Genomic DNA, 10,079 nt, shown 5'->3' with positions numbered 1-10,079 from the left:
TCATAGCAATCCCTGTATGGTGAACTAAGCCCTTCTCGGAAGTGTTGCTGTCACTGCTAGAAGCAACCTGCTTCTTCTTCTTATCCTGTAACGTCTTCCACACTTACCATGATTCCTTATTAGTAGTTGTAGGAGCACCCTTGCTCACAACTAATAGTGGGCTCTTCCTAGGTTGTAGAGTCTCCCTCTGAATCTGCAAGCTCCCTCTTGAACTAAACTCCCTCTAAGTCTCTAGAACCTGGATCTTCTCGGGAAAGTGTGCTTATTCTCGGGAACCTGTACCTTCTCCTCTGAAGCCTGCACCTACTCTTGCTTCTATAAAACCTGTACCTGCTCCACCCGTTTCTTTCCATGATCCATAGGCTTGCCCGTCAATCTGTAGAGACCATGCTCTCTAACTGTGAGTACAATCCCATCGGACTTAGAGCCTCTAAGCCTGAGTCTTGCCTTTCCATCCCAGAACAAGACCTCAAACCCCTTCTTCTCCATCATCGAGACAGAGAGCACATTATACCTGAGTCTCGGTACTAACAGTACATCTTGGACCCACATCATATGTCCTGTCTCCATTCTAAATGGCACAACACCTGATCCTCGGATCTCCAACTAACTCTTGTCGCCCAACACCATGTGCAACTTCGAGTCCCATCCTGCTAGAGTCTCAAAAATATCCCGTGACCTTGTCATATGCTTCGTCACACCATTGTCCACGTACCATCCATCCTCTTTGATAGTACTATGCAAGAAATGAGAAATTATAGCAAAATCCTCCTCTTCATCTTCCAATCTTCTAGCGAGCCCATCCATCTCTGCTTTACTGGCAATAAGGGTAGCCCACTTCCCTTTTCTTTTCTCATCATCTCCCTTCTTCTTCGGACATCTCGACGAAAAATGACCCATTTCACCAAAATTGAAACACTTGACTTTACTCAAGTCCTTCGTTTGCTTACCCTTCATTCGTGATGCAAGTGCCACGTCATCATCTAAAGCTTTCTGCTTCGGCTGAAGATCCTCGTCTCGTAACTCTTCCTGAATGAAGTCATCCCACAACCTGTCCCAGTCTAGCAGCTTCTCCCTGGCAACGATTCCTTTGATGAAGGATTTCCATTCCTCGGTGAACCCTTTCAAGGCAATCCTTACCATATCTCCATTTGAGATAGTCACACCGATGGCAACAAGCTCATCCTTAACGTGAGACAATCTTGTCAGATACAAGGTCACACTTTCACCCTTTAACATCTTGGTGGATTTCAACATATGCACAATATACACAGTTTTAAACACAATTGTACAATATATACAATCCCAATCTTTGTTATATTAAACCAAATCTGAATAATACAACAGTCTATGGTATACAAGATACAATGACAAACTTCGATGCGCAACTTCTATGTCATCTTGTCATGTCGATCCTTCACTCCTGTAATTCTCAATAGTAGTGCCTTAGTCCATCAAGGCATCTACACATCGAGACTCTAAGAGGGTTGCCTCCTATCACCATTACAAGTCACGTCTGCTACAATGAACATGAGCTCATCAATTTCTCTCTGGGTAGGCCTAATTCCTGAGCTCCAATCTGCCACGCTAGCAACAACTTTAGTCCATCAAAGTGTTGCACTTCGGCACCGTCCTTCACCCAAAATTCAATTGCTCTTCGTCATTCAAGATAGCTCGTTTAGAGCTACTTTGGGTAGCCAACACATTTCCCTCCAAAAAGCTCTATGACACCCAATCTCGTCACTGTCAGATCTACACCTAATATGACTTTTCCTCACCTCGGAATGTCATATAAATGGCTCCAACAAGTTTCTTGTCAATCTCATCCAAATCTAGTCACCAAACTGTGACCCAACACACTTCAACATTATTGTTTTGTCACTGCTTTTGCTGCTATCACCACAGTGACTGGTTAGGGCACCAAACAATGTTGTAACAACCCATAACCAATCATCAAATCAGCCCTCAAAAATTGCGGTTTTCCCTTGCTTGAATGCTCTACCTCCACATTGTTGATTAGGGGTAAAACCAACCCCAAAACAGTGCACACAAATTCCTTTCTGTGGGGTTACGGCCTGTTGCCTACCACAGGTAACTCCTAGCTCCCACGGCCTACTAAAACAAAGTTCCCAGCCACCATATGATCTCCAAAATAGCCCTCAAACAAGCCTTCTTTCATTAAGTGGCATCAAATAAATCAAGTACAAGCAATTTTACATAAATGACCCTTATACCTCCAATCTGGAAGATGACCTAAAAATGGAGGGCCCAACTGCTGAAACTAGCATCATCACTAAATTCTTGGTGCGAAAACGTGCAAAACGACTATCAATTAGTCAAATTCTGACAATGTCACCTTTTGCACCCAAGGAATCTTTTTGATACCCCAAGATTCCCTTGGGCAAGGTTCTGCTCCCCTTGGAAGGTCAAGGTTCCAACACACTTCGTCCTCCGTTGGTCGCTGCTCTCATGCATACGAGAAATGTCGGGTTTAAGTAGCAGTTGGGTGGTGCATTTTACAAAGCTGCCATGCTTGGCATATTGGTTAGGCGAAGTATCAAAGGTGGGGAGGTTGGGGGTTCCAACCTCGTCGACCCCCCACCTTGGCATTTTGTTGAAAAAACATATAAATATGGGCACACGGTTTGTTGACTGTTGCAGCCGCCACTATCTATTGGCATGTCACCACATATATACAACTCTATCGTTTTGTGGTGGTTGTGAGACTGCCCAGTGGGGGCCGACCATGTGGGTCGGGCGAGTTCGAGCCCCGTCGGTCTTAGCTATTAAGTGTTGTATATAGTGTATGTGTGATGGGTAGGGTCCGCACCACGCGGTCCCAACCCAACCTTATCATTTCTTTGTCATTTCTAATATATGGTTTTGTTACATGCAGAGCAAGGGTAGCGGGGGTAATCCTTGAATAAGGGATTGAAAATGTACGCTACCTTAAAATTAACATAACTTTTTATTGGATGGCATAATTGAGGTGATTAACGTTGGAAAGGGGAAATGAAGGAGAATATATTGGAAATTATTTTGAAAATTGAGTTAAGTATTGAATATTTGAAGAATCTAGAACCTAAAGAATTTAATGATGCCTAAAATAAGAACCAATGATAGTGCATGACTTTCAAGGAGATAGAAAATAAAGTTGTGATTGGTTATGGATTAGAATGGAAATTTCATATTTTTTTGTAGTTGAGGCCTTTATTTCTCTACTAAAGCAAGAGACTAGTGGATAATTCTCGTTCAAGACACTATAATGATAACATATTCTCAAATAGATGGATCAAGGAAGCAAAATCTTGGAGATGCACACAACTCAAGATGAATTGAATGAGGTTGAAGAATAACTTTCCAGAATGACAAAAGGATAATGAAAAATTAAAAGAAGATCTTACATGAAGGGTGATTAATCAGTCAATTATAAAGGAGATTCATAAATTAAAACAAGAAAAGATTAGCAAAGAGAGAAAGAAAAGGATTAATCAAGGGAAGAATTGAAAAAGAAAGATGAAAAATACCAAAAAATTACATAAGAATAATCAAAACCTTCTTAAAAAATTAGAGCCGGAATGAAAGAATAAACATGGAAATATGACCATAACAATTGAAGAAAATACTAATAGAAGATTTAGAAGAGGATTTAGGTAAGATGGTTAAAGACATCCTAAATAACAATGAGATAAATCAAAAGTACATTCTAGAATTGAATGAAGACCCAAGAATATGTTAAATGGCACCCAAGAATATGTTAAATTGCATCACACATTGTAGCTTTAGAGCAAGAAGGAGGAGAAGATTCAAGAAGGTAACAAAAAAATACTTGTAGAAGTGGAGCTCCAACTCGAGAATGCACATGTCAAAGATCATGGTATTATCTCAAAGACAAGAGTAATAAAAGATCAACCATATCAAATAGAACATGTCATTGTAACCTAAAAAGAAAATTGATGACATAGTTGTACAAAATGAAAGAAAACCATCAAACATGGAAGTGTATAAACACCCTAGTTGGGAATAAAGAGAGGGAGAATGACATCATACAATGAAAGAAGATGGCATAATCAATGATATTCATGAAATGGAGCATCAAAGAACCATTATGTAAGGTGTAATTATAAAATGCAAAAACTACAACAAATTGGATACACTACAACAATATTCAACATAAAAGGAAAGGGAAGCTATCAAGATTTGGAATTATAAATAATTAGATATGTATCGATGAAAATTATCCATTGTAATATAATAAAATTATATTACTTGATTTCATCACATATAAAACTTTTATCCACAAACCTTTGAGGAAGGAGGGTACTTTGTTATGGCCTAATAAGAGTATATGTATATGTCATTCAATATGACAAGGGTCTACATGCAAAGAGTTAGCCAAATACATTATTGTAAAGGTGGACATACAATATTTCAATTATTTGAGGAAAGTTTTAGTAATATATTAAGAGTTAGTGTGTCATTCATGTTTATTATCACTTTGAGTTAAACTTCACACTATTGCATATAGTTTGTTTAATCATAATTTAATATTAAAGATTGGGTTCCTCATGATCTCCATATAAAGTAAAAATTATTTGAGATTGTATAACAAATCCATGTGAGATTTAATTACAAGTATAATGTGGGTGAATAAATATGAAATTATAGAAATAGAATTAAAGAAAATAATACCTTATAAAAAATAATTACAAGTATAATGTGGGTGAATAAATATAAAATTATAGAAATAGAATTAAAGAAAATAATACCTTATAAAAAATAGAATTTAAAGACTAAATATTAAATATACCAATTTGGAAAAACTCGAAGTCTGGATTAAATCAGCAAGGGCCCAAGGGCCCAGAAACTGAAAAAATCGTTAAAGTCAGTAGGTTTTTGAACAAATCGACAAAAAAATATATATTATTCATTTAAAAAACTCAAGATTTTTTTGGAAAAACTCCCTATTTTATCCCAACTTTTCCGATAAAATCGGGAATTTTTGAAAAAAAAAAAAAAGTTGTTAAAGCAACTACCTTACTCACAATTTTTTGGAAAATTTTATCGACACTCTATTTTATCGTGACTTTTTCCACACTAAAATATACTAATAAACATAGTAAATATTACTTGGATATTATAATATACATACTACAAACTAGCCCAACTATATAAGTTAAATGGCTAAAGAAAGTCCATAGGCTTAAACACCCATGCAAGAAAGAAAAATAATTGTGGCAATAAGATTGGCAAGGATTCAAATTTTAGGGTTGGAAATCAGCTAAATAGGTAGAAAATATTTTGATAATGCAAGTAATCACAAATCTTCGTTTATAAAATGCAAGCAACTTAATAAATTAAATGGCTGAAAAAAAACGATACACTTAGACACTCAAGAAAGAAAAACAATTATGGCTATAGGATGGACAAGGATTCAATGTTTAAGATTGGAAATAAGCTAAGTGGCTAAAATCCCTTTTGATAATGCAAATAGTCACACATATCTATTTACAAAATACAAATAACTTAATAAATTTAATCGTAATTTTTTATTAAAAAATAAAAATAAAAAATATTTTTCTTTACCCAATCTTAAACATACACTTAATATTTATAATAAAAAACTCTAAAATCTAATAAGTTATTTTCCATATAAACACACTTCTCTACCTAATAAAAAAATAATATATAATAACAAAATTTATATATGCATTTTTCCATATAAACACATTTCTCTACTTGACCAAGCAAGTGATATACACTAACAAAATCTATATAACAGTTATAGCTATTTTTTTATCCAAAAACAATTTCTAAAAACTTAAAAATATAATTTCACTTAAAAATATAATTTAGAAATTATTATAGTTTATATTTCACATATTATTATAATAAAAATCACTTTTAAATTTTTATAAATCTTTGGCATCTAATTTATTTCCCATTCTCTATATCTAAAAATAGAAATCATGGATTACTCAAATAAAACATGATATAATATATAAATTAAAACTTTGACATCTCACTTATTTGCCACCCAAATATCGAAAATATAGACCATGGATTACTCACATAAAACCTAATATAATATATAAATTAACAAACCATCAAAATAGAAACAAGTCTACAAGTCTGCATAGCAATATCAATGATTATGTAAATCAGAATACACAGTAAAAAGGGCAATATCAATGATTATGTAAATCAGAATACACAGTAAAAAGGGTTTGACATAAATAACCTATATTAGCAGCTGCAAATGAGGGCGTTTCAAAATCAGAATACACAGTAAAAAGGGGTTGACATAAATAACTTATATTAGCAGCTGCAAATGAGGGCGTTTCAAAATTATGATTATCATTTATAGGAAAGAATTATGAAAGTCCTATTTCGTTAATCAATACTTTATCCTGTTTATTATTTATGATAAAGATTTTAAAAATACAAATAATAAAGTTAGTATATCGCGAATATTAAGAATCAAGGGTATAGTAATAGTATTATTATCGAAAATTTAGCACAGTGTCTCAGGTGATTAGCTACGTCGATATGTATTACTAACAGAAGATATGTGTTTAGAACCTTAGTAAGTCCAATCCCACTATAGGCAGCAAGGCCCGGGATGAATAGAGCAAAAGCACGAGAGTATTGAATGCAATCTGTCACGAATGCAAACCTTGGATAACCACGACAGTCTGCAATAGAGATACCGGAGCCCGAACATACAAGCTCATAATATGACGTGACGTAACGATGAGGCAGAACCGTTATATAAAAATAATAGTTGAAGGCTTGGTTAAATAGTAGATATCAATGGAGTTTTAGAGGAACTCAGCCGTCGGTTAGATAAGTAATTATTTTTAGAGGTGTGTTTAGATGTATTTTTTGGAAATTTTTATTATGGGTTTTTTTGGTGTAATTTTTCTAATATAGGTCAAGAATTTATTGAAATCACAAGTTTGATAGGTAATTCTATGCAATCGACTGAAATCACAAGTTTGATGGGTAATTCTATGCAATTGACTGAAATCACAAGTTTGATGGATAATCTTATGCAATCGCCATGCCCTAAGAGTTTTTCCAGGGTGCTGAATCCATATATACAATCAAAAAACTAGTTTAAATAACATAAATCAAGATTTCACCTCAAATTTTTCCGCCATTCCAACACCAAAAAGTCCAAAAAATTATACTAAAAACAATTCCAATATTTTTCATATTTATGAGTGTAATCAGATTTTAGTGGAATCAATGTATATAAAAATATGTCAAATTGATGTTTAAGTATTACTAAATTTATACACCACTTCTCTCGCGTTATCAATAATTTAATCCATTTATTTAATTTGATTCGATTTGATACATTGTAAAATTTCATTGATTTGAAATACTTGGGAGTGAGCCACCGAAGGTGTGGAGTCGAACTACACGCCATTGAACGCTGCTATTGATGTAATTTTAAGGTTAATTTTATGTTTTACAGCTTCTTGGAGTAAGCGAATGGAACCGTATAAAAAACGACCTGAAAAGCCACTGAACACAGCTTTGTCCATTTATGGAATCTTATTTATTTTTTTAATACTTTTTGTAAGTTAATTTTGTTAGATTTTTCATAAATTTTGCACTCATTTAATGTGTACTGGATCTTTCTCACTTATGACAATTTTTTTTGGTCTATTGTTTTGTTTGGACTGGCATTTTTGCTAGATGAAAGAAGAAAGATTGTTTCATCTTTGAACTGTACAACAATTTTATTTATAATAGCAAAGGAAACTTACAACAGCAATTAGAAGATAAGAATTACCCGGATGCATATAATATTACTAAGCTAACTTATAAGTTTTAATGTTATTGTATTGGAACTCTAACACCTTATAAGTAAAGCTTAAGCAGTAAACAAAAAACAAAGAATGGGTCCAACAAGTAGTCTGGCTAAAATACCCATGTCCAACCTTTGATAAGTAGATAAAAGGAGAAAAACAAGTACGAGAAAACTCTTCCTCAAAGGAAAGTAAAAAGGGAAAAAAAGGAGAAGATGAAGGAACCAGGTTTCAAGATGACCCCAAGGAACTTCATTCACTCCAAGCATTAGTAGTAACTAAAGAAACATTGGTGACACCAAAGATATCTACAACTTACTTTTTAATAGGCACATACTCCAAGCTAAAAACACCATATGAAATGCATATGGATTTCAATACGTTTGGTCCTTATGCTCCATTATATTTCTGGAAATATGTATGGTACTCTGATTATCACACCAAAGAATAATAGGTTGACCTTGTTGAATGCCAAACTTAGTCAATAATTGTCGAAGCTAAAGAACTTCCTGACTAGCAAGAGCTGCAACTTGATACTTAGCTCCTATAGAGTATAATGCAATTGTTAATTGTTTCTTGTAGGACCAAGCAATAGGAGCAAAACGAAGACATAAAACAAAATCAGATGTCAAAAGTACCAATCTATAGGAGCCCAGTCAGAATTTGTTAAACCCACAACCTCAAAAGTACCAACAATGTATTGGATGTCAAAATTGGAAATCCCCTGAATATACCTTAGAATATGCTTTCCTCCCATTCAGCTACTCTCATGAGGATCTTGAGAGAATCAAGAGACCAACCCTATTGCAAAAGCAATGTCATGTTGGGGGTGAGTCAAATAGAGTAGACTCCCAACCAATTGTTGACCATGGTGAGGTGCAACTAGTGGTAAGAGTAACACTTAACTGAAAAGGAGTAGGTATAAGCTTACAACTAGCCATGCCAGAGCACTAAAGAAAATCAAGACCATAAGTTTGTTGAAAGATGGCGATCCCTTTTCAAGACTGATGAACCTACAGTCCAAGAAAGAAATGCAGAAGGCTAAGGCCAATCATATCACATTGTCCCATTAATTCTTCCTTGAAACTTTGACTCATAAATGAAGAACTCCCTACGAGGATCAAATCATTGACATACGAATCTAGAATCAAAAGACCAAACCCTTGCCTTTAAAATATATTTTGTGGGATCAAAATGACAATGATTGAACCCTGAAGAAAGAAAAAAGTTATCCATATTCTTATACCAAGATCTAGGAGCTTGTTTGAGACCATGAAATGAACGTCAAAGCTCGCAAAATAGTGAATAATCCTGCACAAAACCAAGAGGTTGCTCAATGTAAATCTCCTCATGTAGACCACCATGTAGAAAGGCACTCTTTACATCCATTTAGTAAATTAACCAACCTTAGGGGGCAGTAAGAGAAAGCACAAGACATATAGAATCCATGTTCATAATAGGGGCAAAGGTTTTAGAATAATCAACTCCTTCAACTTGTGAAAAACCCTTAGCCACAATACATACCTTATATTTTTCAAAAGAGCCATATGCTACATATTTGATTATGTAACCCCATTTGTAACATACCAGCTTATTTCCCTTGGGAAGAATAACAAGATATTAGGTGTGATTCTTCATCAAAAAAGAATATTCTTTTATCATGGGAGCTTCCCATTCATGTATTCCATCAACATCAGAAAATTGTTGTGGATCCTCTTAAATGGCATCACCCAAAAAAGAGATTACTCCACTTGACTGTGGTTGATTGGAGGAAGATATTTGAAATCAATGACCTCATAGCCATATATGTCAGGTTGCTTTCTCTTATGAAGACGACTCCTCAAAGATTGGTCTTGAACAAGTTGTTCATGATAAGACTACTTAGGTTGTGGTGTTGAAACTAGAAACAAGAAATGTTAAAAATAGCATCAAGAAAAATCCTAATTTAATTTGTCCTTCAATTAAATTAGGATTTAAATTGTAATTCTATTCTCAATTAACTTAGTTAACTTGTAACAGTTAACTAAGTTAAGTTTGGCTCAGTAAATTTGAGTTGGAAGTCTATCTAGAGTCATGTAGAGTGATTCCTAAATTTTAGGGGCCCTAGTTGAGTTCTTATTGAGTTGTAATAATTTAATTCAGTTTAACTAAGTTAAATTCAATTAAAATAGTTCTAGTTATTGGAGGAACTAGTGAGAGGTCAAGTGAATTAAATTGGATTTAATTGACATGCAGTGATCAATCAGATAACTGATAATT

The sequence above is a fragment of the Pinus tabuliformis genome, chromosome J, assembly GCF_031772625.1.
Source record: "Pinus tabuliformis cultivar Carrire ecotype Pingquan chromosome J, CPIR1, whole genome shotgun sequence".
NCBI lineage: Eukaryota > Viridiplantae > Streptophyta > Pinopsida > Pinales > Pinaceae > Pinus > Pinus tabuliformis.
This window is presented reverse-complemented; position numbering follows the sequence as displayed.